The sequence below is a fragment of the Artibeus jamaicensis genome, unplaced genomic scaffold (assembly GCF_021234435.1).
Source record: "Artibeus jamaicensis isolate MK-2021 breed Jamaican fruit bat unplaced genomic scaffold, CSHL_Jam_final contig_354, whole genome shotgun sequence".
Taxonomy (NCBI): domain Eukaryota; kingdom Metazoa; phylum Chordata; class Mammalia; order Chiroptera; family Phyllostomidae; genus Artibeus; species Artibeus jamaicensis.
The window spans coordinates 34,841,352-34,853,960 of NW_026521803.1; the positions used below are offsets into that span (position 1 = coordinate 34,841,352).

The window sequence follows — 12,609 nt, forward strand, 5'->3', positions numbered from 1 at the left end:
GCCCGGGGTCAAGGGTCACAGCCCGCTCCCTCCGGTGGCGGCGCCAGCTGTCAGAGCTCTGCTGCTGGAAGCTCAGTGCTGTGCCGCGCCTGCAGGTTCGGGACCCCAGGGAGGCACCCTTGCCGGGATCCTGGGTCTTGCAGCGGGTGTGGGGGCTCCCTGGCCTTGTAAGTGACATTTGCTTCTGGTGACGCTGTGATCTTGAGATGGGACCGCCCTGCTCTCCAGGGCAGTCTAAACGGGGTGGGGTGGTTAGTGCTAATGGGTGGGTGGTTATTGACAGTGTTTTCTGGTAATGTGCTTGTTTGGGGGTACATATGGTCTCTCCTTACTTGTGGGCACTGCTCTTTAGTTTGCCCTTGCCTAAGGTACGGAGGCGCCTATTAGTGTTTCATCTTAGAGAAGCCACCTGCCTGTTCTCATCCCTTTGCTCTAGGACTTGGTTTAAGAAGATGCCTGCAATTCCCTTTCACAAATGGGACCAACATTCTGAAGCGATGTTTGGAATCAGCCCTGCCTTGCCTCTGATTTTAAAATTACGTTTTAAGTTTGGATTCACTTTGTGGGTTTCTCAAGTGCTAGGCACTTGCAGTTTGCAACAGTGTTACAGTTGCTACAGTTATATCGCAGGATGCAGCGGTATTGTTGATGCTGTTGATTTTAGGGTTCAGTGAGAGTTACTGATGGCTTTCACAGTAACAGTTGTTGGGACCCAAGAAAGACATGCCATGGCTTTTGCAGATGTTAATTGCTTAGGACTTCACGGAGGAGATGGCAAAACGCTGTTGTATGAAAGTTCACTGCATTTCTGAAATTTTGTTACACACACAACTTGGAAATGTTGTGACAGGAGGGAGTAGAGGGGAGTTTAAAGATGAAAATAATGTGTCCGAGTGCTTTTATTAGTAGGAAGAATCAAAAATTGCCTTGATATCATCCAAAGTGACAGGTCATAGTCATTTCAAATTGGAAAAGTGGAACAGTGTAAATAGAAAATGCCTCATTAACTTCAGTTACAGATTATGGTGGAGAATTCATTTGTTTACATGTCTATCTTCATTTTTTAAATGCTCCAGAGTCCTACTTAACAGCAAAATTAGAGTATACACTATATTATTTCTTATCGCCACCTATAGCTAAGTGTTACAAGATCTTGATAATTAGATAAATCAAAACTGGGCTTTGCCATATTCCAGTATCACTGTGGGAACTTAAATTTTGAGGTGGTGAGCCTTGAATCTTACAAGTTTATTTTTATCTTGGATGTAAGTTCTATTTTGAAGTGAAGAAAGTGGGGTAGTTTACATTTGTAACAGTCTTAGCATTGAAAACTTGCAAAGTAGTGAGCTGGTCTTGTGCCTTTGTCATGACGAGGACAGGATGACATTTGGCTTTAGCGGTGTGCTCTGTGTTTGGTGTGAGCCCTTGAAGTCTGATTTGGACCTCAGGTGCAGAGGATTGAGCTCATCCTTTTTACTTCAGTGACCATCATTGGGCTGTTAAGGAATGTCTCCTATTTTGTTTTGTTTTTTAATTTGTTGTCTTTTATTTCCAATTCCCACTTCATTCTCTTGGCTATCAGCCTATAAGCAACCATTCCAATATGTGTGATGTATGTCCTTCTGTTTGTATGTGTCATTAATGTATATTGTTTTGGGTGCCCATATTTTTAATTTATGGAGATGATGTCATGCTGTATGTCTCATTAAAATTTTTAATCTCCTTACTGTGCTTTAAAGACCTATTTGTGTCTCTCATGGCTGCACAATATCTCATAAGGTATCTACCACATTTTATGTCTACTCTACCATTTGTGGGTACCCACATTACCTTCATTTTCCTACCACTATTGACAATACAATGATAAACATAGCTTTTAGAACTCTATGATGCTTTCTTTGAGATTCATATCCAGGAATTTGGTTTCTGGATCGTAGGGTATTTACATACATATTTTACTGAAAGACTTCCAAATTGTGGTCCAGAACAAGCTGTGTGCCAGGAGGCAGTTCACGAGAATTTCTATATCCTTGTATCCCCACCAGCCTCATAGATAACAAAGTAAGAACTCATTTAAAATTACATTTCATTGTGCCTAATGAAATCGAACATTTCTCCACATGCATTTTATCTTTGATAGGTTTCCCCTGGTATGAAATTGCCCATTTATGCCTTTCCCCATTTATATTTGAGGTTTTAGTCCTGTTCTTGTTAACCTGCAGAAGTTCCTTGTATTTCCTAAATACTAGTCCTTTAAGTATTATAAATACATCTGTTCTGAGTCTGTCATTTGTCTACAACTTTTTTCATGATGTCCTTCATCAAACAAATCTTCAATTGCAATATAATCAAATTACAATTTTTTAATTCACTTATCATTTGTGTTTTGGGGGGTTTTGTTTAAGAAGTTGTTTCCCAACCCTATGTCACAAAGTTACTGTCCTGTTTTATGTACTAAAATGGTTTTGGTACTTCATGGTTTTCTTTTAAATTTATAGGTTTTCACTTCATCCAGAGTGTGTCTTTTTTTACCATCACGCACTGTGAAATGATGTTTCAGTCAATGGGCCACGTATAGAATGGTGGTCCCATACAATTATAGTGCGGCTGAAAAATTGCCAATGCCTTATGATGTCATAGCCATCATAACATCACAGTTCAAGACATTGCATAAATTCTTGCCATTGTGTTTCTGTTGCCTCGAGTATTCATTACAGGAACATGTTGTATAGGTTTGTAGCCTAGGAGCTTAGGGGAACAGAATTTGTCACCCCTAAATATGTCTCTTCGACATAAGGGTTATTTTAGGCTGGTTACTTTCAAGAAGTGGCAGACGGGGAAGAAGTTCTGAAAACCAAGTGTAAGTGACCCTTTGTAAAAGACATTTACATTTGTAAGGGTTTCTTCCTTGCTGGAAGCTGGGCTTGACCTTCTCTCTAGACGCTCTCATGAGGGCAGAAGACAGTGCTGGTGAACCCGTGGAACAGCCTTGCCCTCGTTTACTGTTGTTTTCCTGCTGACGTCCCGTAACCGGCTTCCCACCCTCACTCACATCTCTACAGAAGATGTTGAGGAGTTGCTGGGTGTTCATGAGTCTCTCCCAGGTACACAGGAAGTATATGTGTTATTAAGTGTTTGTTTTTCTCCTGCTAACCTGTCTCTCAGTACAGGGATGTCTCAGTCAAGACCCCAGAAAGATAGAGGGCAACCAATGATTTTTCCTCCCTACAGAGCAGTAAGCTATGCCATATGGCCAGTGTGTGCAGTAGGCTCTACAATCTGTTTGTGTAAGTGCACTCTATGATGTACGCACAATGATGAAACTGCCTAAGGACTGTCAACCCATGGTTATTGGCACCAATTAAATACCAACAAGAATCCCCACTTTTGGGTGCAGTGAAAAAGGAAACTTTATTCAGCAGAAACAGCTCCGTTGTGATACAGCAAGGCCGTGGAACAGTTCACTGGTGTTACAGCTGGATTAAGAAGCGGCAGGGCTGTGAGGCAGCCTCAGCGCAAGGCAGCTCTGCTCTGCTCAGGTCTGTGTTGCTTTGCCCCCATTCTGTTATGGTCCCACAAGACCTTTTTGGTATCTCAACTCCAGTCTGGGAAACACAGTCTTCAGTCTTTGGTGCAAAAGAAAAGTGCAATCTACAAGCCAGAAGGAAGTCCCTTCTCTCTAGCTGACCTATAGAGAGAAGTCCTGGACCCTGGTCCCTGATAGTCTGGTCTCATGCAAATGAGGACTCCAAGTCTTGGCACTTGGTTGGTCCAAAAAGCACTTTCCTGATTGGTCAGAATGGAGCTGTTCTGATTGGTCAGTGAGGTTGCTAATGGAGATATAGCTGCACAGCTCTGATCAGACAGCCCTACTAGTTGAAAAACAATTCCAGGAATTCCTTCATAAGGACTAATTCTGATGGCAGGAGCACAGTGCAAGCAGGAGAAGCCTGCAGGCTTCTCCCAAAGTGTGGTTTATGTGAGATACCTCTGTTTAGAAATGGCTGCTAGGTTCTGACTTTTTTTTTTCTTTTTTAAATTTGAACTCAGCCACCAGGAACCCTTCTTGGTATCTTCTTTCTTGGGGTCCACAGGATGCCTTTCTCGGAATATATCCCTGTTGTGAAGGGGCACCTGACTGTAAAGGGTGGGACAAAAAGTAGGTGTACAGTTGTAAGTACACAACACACAGAGTTTATTCTTATATTATCATTTAGTAGTTACCATGCTATTTTCTGTACAAACTGAAACCTGCTTTTGCCCCATCCCGTATTTGTCACAAGGTGCAGATCCAGTTTATTTTCCATACAGTATGCCAGTCTTCCCAGCGCCCATCTCTTCTTTCCCCATAGACCACGATGCCACACCTACTGAATATTAAGTTCTCATATATACTCTGAACCCTGTGTCCTGTTCCTTTGGTCTGTTTGCTTGCTCTTGCTCTAATACCACAATGTTTTAATGCTATGGCTTTGAATTTATTTCTTGTGTGAATAATTCTTCTGACTTATTTTGTTGAAGCTTTATTTTGAAATAAATATAGAGTCACAAGAAGTTCCAAAAATAGTTCCGAGAGGCCTGATTTCCCTGCTAACCTGTCTTTTAGTACAAATGATTACATTTTATATAACCTCACCCAATTTCCCTCAGTGATTACATTTTATACAACTATAGTGTTGATACAATAGCAAGATCAAGGAATTGACGTTGATACAATGCCCGTATGTGGTTCTATCCATTTTACCATCTGTGTAGATGCCTGTAGTCAGCACAGCATCAAAATATAAAGCTGTTCCATCACCACAAAGAGTGTCCTGCTACCCACTGCTGGTCACCCCCATCTCCTGTGGCCTGTTCTCCCTGATCTCTGGTCACTAATCAGTTTTCTGTCCCTGTGACTTTATCAGTACAAGAAAGCTGTATGACTGGAATTATACAGCATGTGGCTCTTTGAGATGGAGCTGCATTCAAATTGTTGGGTAAGACAATTTTTGAGATTCCTTCAAATTGCTGCGTAATACGAGGAGTAGTCCATTCTACACGTGCCTGTACCACAGTTTGTTTAACCATTCACCTGGGCATGGGGGCCATTTCCAGTGTTTGGCTATTACAAATAAAGCTGCTATGAACATTCTTGTGTACTTCTTAATGTGGATATAAAGTGTCACATATTTTCCACATACATGCCTATGAATGTGATTAATGGGTTGTATGATAAAGGTATGTTTAGTTTTTGAAGAAAATTGTTTTTTGCTAAACTGTTTTCTAGAGTAGCTCCACCATTTTATATTCCCACCAGCAGTAAATGAGAGACTGAGTCTCTGCATCCTTGTCAGCGTTTAGTATTATCACTTAAAAAAATCTTTAGCTGTTCTATTAGATGTGTGGTCATTGTGGTCCTAATTTGCATTTCCCAGTGGCTAGTTAAATATTGTTAATCATGTTACATATCAGTATGTCAAGTTCTCTATTCTTTGCTCATTTTCCAAGTTGGCTTGGCCTTTTTAAGGTTTTTTTTTTCCTGCATATTTTAGAGCTAGAGTTTTTGAAAACAACAAAACTAGAACTTTGACTGGGGATACATTGAATTTATAGATTTATTTTAAAGAGAATTGACATCTTTATAATATTAGGTCATTCTATCCAAGAGCTTGGGGTGGCCTTCCATGATGACTGAACAGAAAGAAGTTTTTTTATAGCTTAAAAAAAATATTCTGGATTGATACCATGTTAAAGTAGGTTATTGTTGATAGAAGAAAATGTTGGTTATATATGTATATATAAATATGTATCATACTGTACATATACATACATCATTATGTATATACTGATATATATACATATAAATATACTGATATAAAAAATATATAGACATACATATATTTGTGTGTGTGTCCTACTAGTTAATGATCAAAATTCATCATACAAGTGAAATCATTTTAGTGCTTGTGGTTAACTTACGCCTGAAACTAGGTAGTGACTTTATTCCTGGGTTCGTCTACTGCATTCCTCTGTGACACTCACTTTATTTGTTGGGACAGATAAACTTGATGATGGGAGTGTGGGATTGGTGAGGTTTGTAAGCTGGCCCCATTTTGCCCATTTCACAGCGGCACTTTACGGAGAGTTGGTCATCTGACGTGTGCATGGCATTGTTCACAGGCGGAGCCAACTGAGAGCGTCTGTGTGACTTAGTGAAACCCTGTTGTCGATAAGCAGGCGTCGTATGTTCTTCCTTACAGACCCTGTAGCAGTGATGTTCACTTAAAAACTGAGCTCTTTGCATGTGGTCCACTTGTCTTGATCCGTATCTGACACTTGAAGCAACTTTCCAGAGTAGAGCACAGCGATGCTGTTGGGAGAACCCCTGCACCATGGCTGGTGCAGAAAGGTCTTGTCCAAGTGGAATTTTTTCTTTTCTATTAAACAACATGTACTCTATTTTCATAAAATGTTACTTATTTTAAATAAAATTTGACATCTTTTGCAAAATGTTTTGGCGATGTTTAATGAAAATGTTGATTTATTTTGGCCGAAAGTTGCTTAGGATGTGGGAGCCATAAATGATGGAACAATGAAATGTTAGGGTGCTCAGTCAGGTCAGGACGGAGAAAGTTTCTGAAGTGCTAAGGCTTATGTTCTGTCGGCTCCTTTGGAATGGAAAATTACTGGAAATACGTGGTGGTTTAGCCGCTGTCTCCTGTTCAGCCTAGCAGTTGTGGTTTATGAACTTTCAGCTCGTTGGAGATATTTTACTAGTGTTCAGCACACACGTGTTGCTCTGCGTGTTGGCAGCTAAGGCGTGTCGGCAACAACAGGTGATAGTGTGCCGATTACCTTCTGTTCTCACATTCAAGCTATTTATTTATTGGACTGTCTTCCTTAAAGGCACTCGTTTTTCTCCTGAATACCTCAAACATTGTGCAGAAGTGAAAATCACAGTTAGTGGGAGTGAAAAATTTACACAAATAAAATGTCACTTTACTGAGTTTAAGAAAGTTTGTGGGTCATTAAGAAGACTTCCTGAGTGTATCTGTGATTAATTAAAGTAAACGATGCCTGCCAGTGTGCTTCAAGAGATCCTGGGGTCTGGCTAGCAGTGGGTGTGTCCCAGATTGAAGGAAAGAGACTGGGATAGCAGCAGCACCTTCAGATGGGGAAAAACAGTGTGTTAGTAGATTTGATTGAGGAGACATTAAGTGTTATTATTATTATAGAAAAACTGATAAGCAACTCTCCATGAAAAACAAAGCATATAAAATCAAGATATACTTTGCTAATGGATACCACTTTTTTTAAAGCAAGGCAGAGATACTTTATTTATTACTTTGCTTATTTTTTCCAACACACATTTAGGTATCTCTTTTGAGGCAGGAGTCCTAGCCCCTGGGAATACAGTACAGAGCAAAACAAACATACGGCATTGCCTTCGTGGAGCTTGCGTTACAGTGGCAGAGACAAACAAGAAGGAAAGATTTGTGTGTTAAATGACTGTAAGTGCTCTGGAGAAATATAATAAAATGCTGTTGGCAGGGTGGTTTTGCAGTTTATCACAGTCAGGAAAAGCCTCAGCGAGGTGACGTTTTAGCAGACACCTGCAGGAGGTGAGGGAGTGTGCATTGACGCAGTCTGGGGGACGCTGTTCTGAAGCGAGACCCCGCCTGGTGTCTTGGAAGAAAAGACTCACAGTGGACGGAGAAGAGCAAGGAAGGGAGAGAATGACAGCCTTGTCCACGGAGAAAAGCAGTTGTGCCGCGTTGGCCTTCTGCTCTGAGTGGGACAGGAAGCCACGGGGAGATTCTAAGTTATGTGATATGTGTGACTTTATTTTAATAGCATCGCTCTTCATGCCATGTTGGGACTGTAAGGGGACAAGTGTGCACATAGGGAGGCCAGTCAGGAGACTGTCTCCTTGCTCCTTGTGGATGAGCTGGGGATTTGGAATGGGCTGGCCGCAGTGACGGTGTTGAGGAGTCACCGGGCTCTGGGTGTGCTTTGAAGGTATGGCCAGCAGAGTTTGCCGGTGGATCGGGATGTAGAATGTATGTGTGAGAGAAGAATCAAGGATGGTTCTAGAGTTTTGGCCCGTGGTGCCCTGGAGATGGAGTTGCCGTTGACTGAGATGGCGAAGATTGTGGGGAGGAGCTGCTTTGGGGAAGAAGACCAGGGACGCACTTTTGAACACGCCAAGTTCGAGGAATTTGGTAGCCACCCATATGGAGAGGTTGGATACATAAATTTGGGGTTCAGAAGAGAGCCCCACGCCATAAAGGGGGGGGTTGCTGATGTATCTATTGACATTTGTACATGCTCGTAAGGCCCTGAGACTTGGTGAGGTCACTGACGGGGAACGGTTGCCAAACAAGAGAAGTCCAACATATAAAGGTAAAAAAAACACCCCCCAAAATAGAAAACTGCAGACTAAAGCCAGAGAGACAGCAGGAAAGTGAGAAGACCGGGGGGCCAGGTGAAGAATGTTTTGGGGAAGATGGAGTACGAACCGGCCCAGTGTTGCTGGTGAGTCCGGAGGATGTGGATTGGGACTGACGTTGGATTCATGAGCAGGGAGGTTACTGGTGGCCTGGTCAGCAGCGGTTTTTCACAGGCAGAAACCTTTCTGTAGTTTCTGTAAAGGGCGAGGTGAATGCTACAAATGAGAACATTCTGACTTGGAAAGGGGCTACATGTCTCCTCAAGGTTACAGCTGGGATTTCCCCCAGACAGCGTGTTCTCAAATCCTCATGCTCAGCCTGCACACCCTGCTGACCCTGGGATAGTGTGACGGAGTCAACTTCCAGTGCGGGAAGCATGTTTGTTTCTTCTGGGTGGTTTCCTTTATGAACAACCAGAAACGTCAGTGCTCAGTTTAGAGTTTTGGTAGCAGTGAAGGAAAGAAGTGGCGATGGCTGGAAATGCAGGTGAGAATACACGTGAGTGGGGAGATGACGTCGAAGCTGGTTCTACCGACTGGGACCTGTTCTCCCTACAGGGTAGGGGCCAAGTGGGCAGAGTCTGCCTTTAGTTTAATCAGTACCCCTTGAAATGGAGGCAGGGGATGGACAGAGCATAAGAAGCGTTCACATATCCTAATGGCAGCTGCAGAAATTTTAAACATGATGCATTATGCCCCCAAATCTATGACTCATTGTAAAAACTGTGATTCTTTTTTGACCAGCTAGCTCTCCAGTGCTTCAAAACCTGGCCTTCCTGTGCGTGGGGCTGGCTCAGCAGTAAGAAATAAGCATCGTCTCCTTTTGCCATCTGCTCCTTCCACATGTCCTTCTGAAGCAGAATGTTGGGACTTCCTTTCACAAAGCAGCCCTAAGATGTCAAGTTCATTGGGAGTAGATTTCTTAACCAAATAAATAAGAAAGTATCATCTTGTCAGTGTAATGACAAGTTCCGAGTTCAGAAGGTTGTGTCCCTCCCAACTCTTTAATCCCAGAAACGCTTTGTTCTGAGGAAGCGGCTCGGCCATTTCTTCAGGACGTTTTATGACCTAGCTATCTCATTGCATTACAATAAAGTGTTTATTATCTGATTCAGTTTTTTTCGTGTCTCCAATAAAGTGGTAGCAAAAACATAATCACAGAATCATAATCATAATGATCACTTCATCACATTTTACTGTAAATTTGTCTTGAACATGCTCTTTTGACAAATGATGTTGGAATGTCCTCTGACAGTTTGAATAAACCTTAAATTTTTTTCTTCTTTTATTGCAACTATGGCACGTATGTTTCTCTCTGTAGTGTGTACTCCCTGCTTTTCATATTCCCCATTGGTACATGGGCATTGTAGGTTTCCTTTTGTTCATGTGTGGTTATTCTCAAGAGAGAGAATTTGAATTTGTTTCTGTCTGCAAGTCTCAGGAGGCCAGCTGCCTGGGGCACAGGAAATGCACAGACCAAGACGACATTGACTCTCCTATGAAATGCCTCTGTTCTGGGACAGAAATACTTTTGCGTTTGAGGGAAAAGCAGTGTATGGACAGCAGGATGACAGCTAGTGGGGGTGAGGGTGGGGGTGGAGGGCTTGAGCAAAAGAGAAAAAGGACTCATGGACATGGACAACAGGGTGGTGGTTGTTGTGGGGAGGGGGTATAAGGGGACTAAAAGGTAATGGAAAAAAAACACAAGCTCAAAAAAAGAAAAGCAATGTAGAGAAATTAACTGATCTGATGCCAGATTTTTCATAGCATCATTTGCAATCTTAACCGTTTTATAGCTTTTAGAAGCCACATGGGATTCCTGAATCATATAGGATATTGCAGAACAGGATGGGCTCATCAGGTATCACTCCATAGGTTACTGATAGTTTCAAAGGGGAAAAAATATTATGGTAGAATAGCTGGTAGTCACTACCCTAATCACACAGTGTGGGACACCATGACATTCACGTGTAGAGTTGCAGTGTGAAGTGCACACGCAGCATCTCCTACGGAACAGTCTTGCCAGAATGTTTCCCTTGAACCAAATGATACCTTGAGATCTAAGTTCCGGTTCATAGGAAAAACGAGAGAGAGGGGAACAAGGTTTATGACACCACAAAAAAACAAGCCAAATTTAAATTCGGACCATGCTATGAACAATTGGTTTTGCTTTTTTTTTAAGTTAATATGAAGAAAAATGAGGTGTAACTGTCATAGAACCAAGGACCAAAGCCAAAATCAAATGTGGTTCATGAAACTTGAATATTGTATTTGCTGGTTAAAAAACGTTATAAAAGACATTTTTTAGACAATCAGTAATGTGAATATGGACTGGATTTTAGATGCTCTTAGAGTGTCTGGCATTGACAGTGGTGATTGGGATGATGGCACTGTGTTTTTGAAGGAGAATATTTTTGAGGTATTTAAAATACGTCATCATATATGTAGGTTGGCTCAGAAAAACTATATATGTACATATGTGTGTATATATATGCACATAAATACATATTGACAAGGGAAATATGACAAGATATTATTTGCTGAGTGATTGTTATTCTGCTTTTTAAACTTTTCGTATATTTGAAATTTTCCACCATAAAAGGTCAGGGAGAATCACAGTAAAGGGGAAAGTAAATGTCATCTTAAGATTTTTTATTGAAAGAGCAATCAAATGAAAAACATATTCCAAATCTAACAAAAAAGGGGATGAAAGAGCCTTCCTTGTCCCTTCCGTTTTTCTTAGGGCTTTCTAGGCCTTCATGTACCCAGATAGGAGAAAGCTGGAGAACGGGAAGGAGATAACTGGGAGACTGTGCTGCACCGGAACCCGAAGGAAGAGGGTCCTGGGCTGTGGGAGCGGGTGCTCACGCAGGCAGGGGCCGGCCTTGGCGAAGACTGTGGGTTAAAGATGGGTTCTTGTTAAAGTCCACCATTTTTTGAAAACTTTATGTCGTGTGCATATGTGGATCTTTTTTTTTTTAAGATTTTATGTATTTATTTTTAGAGAGGGGGGAAGGGAGGGAGAAAGAGAGGGAGAGAAACACCAATGTGTTGTGTGGCTGCCTCTTGAGCACCTCCCTTTGGGGTCCTGGCCCACAACCCAGGCATATGCCCTGACTGGGAATCAAACTGGCGACCCTTTGGTTCCCAGGCCAGTGCTCAATCCACTGAGCCACACCAGCCAGGGCCATATGTGCATCTTTAAAACAAAAAATTGGGTGAATCAAGGCCATTGTAATTACTGCTTTATTTATTGAACTATCTTGTTAAATATAGTATAATACCTAAAGGTGGGGGGAGGGAACTTAAGACCACAGGATTTATCTTGAGAATTAGGATTCCCACTTAGTCCAGTCTCATACTGCTCTTCCTCACCTTTTTCAGAAGTAGTCATCATTGTTTTTTAATTTGGTATCATTACAGAATTTATTTTAAATGTTGTGTGTGTGTGAATGTGTATGTATGTATAGGTATGTGTAGATACACATATACCTACACATTTAAAACCCAAACGGGAGTGTGTTTTACACACCGTACTGTCTAGAACTCTGTGCTGTGCACTGTATGTAGTTTGGAGATTGTTTATCTCGTAGTGCAGTGTCCATTGTAAGGCTCTGTCATCATTTTTCTTGCCAACCCCTGACTGATGGACATGAGAGTTCTTTTCAGGTACCCACTAACAATTAGGGAAACTTGCAAATGTATAAAAATAAATAATGTAATGAATGCTCTTGTGCTGAGGAGAGCATCAACACTCATTTCCACTGTTTGGGCCCCTGGTGAGCAGACTCGGAGGTGGAGGGGGCACTCAGGGTTACTGGGGTGCACTCCTGGTGTCCACACACAGGGAGAGGGGGGCAGGGGGCGGGTTCGGCTCGAAAGGGAAGGTGAGCTGTGATGTGTCAGGGTGATTTCAGTTGGCTCTGGGGGAGCTCTGGAGAAGGAATGAATGACCCTGCTGGCGCCATCCTGACTTGATATCAGGGGCCCCAGCTTTTGCATCCTCCGAATTGATTGGTCGTGGAATGAGTGCTGTTACATAGGAAGGCACCAGGCACTCGGGCAAGGCCCCTCCCTTTGGCTGGGGCAGTCCTTCGTGGGGCTGACAGCCCAGTGTTCTTGGCAGCCCGGGTAGTAAGTCCTTTATCCCTGAGGAGAACGTGGACACACACTGTCCA

At 42.3% G+C, this 12,609-nt stretch overlaps 1 protein-coding gene across 4 annotated transcripts in view; it reads left to right on the forward strand.

The window, feature by feature from the left end:
• WDR7 (WD repeat domain 7) overlaps positions 1-12,609 on the forward strand; it is a 292,206-nt gene that overhangs the window by 390 nt on the left and 279,207 nt on the right. The window contains exon 1 of one of the 4 annotated variants that reach the window (XM_053664156.1): positions 63-167. The exons of the other annotated variants lie outside the window; for them this stretch is intronic. The gene's annotated coding sequence lies outside the window, so the exon portion shown is untranslated. Of the gene's footprint in view, positions 1-62; positions 168-12,609 lie in introns of those variants that run through there. 4 annotated transcript variants of the gene reach the window in all.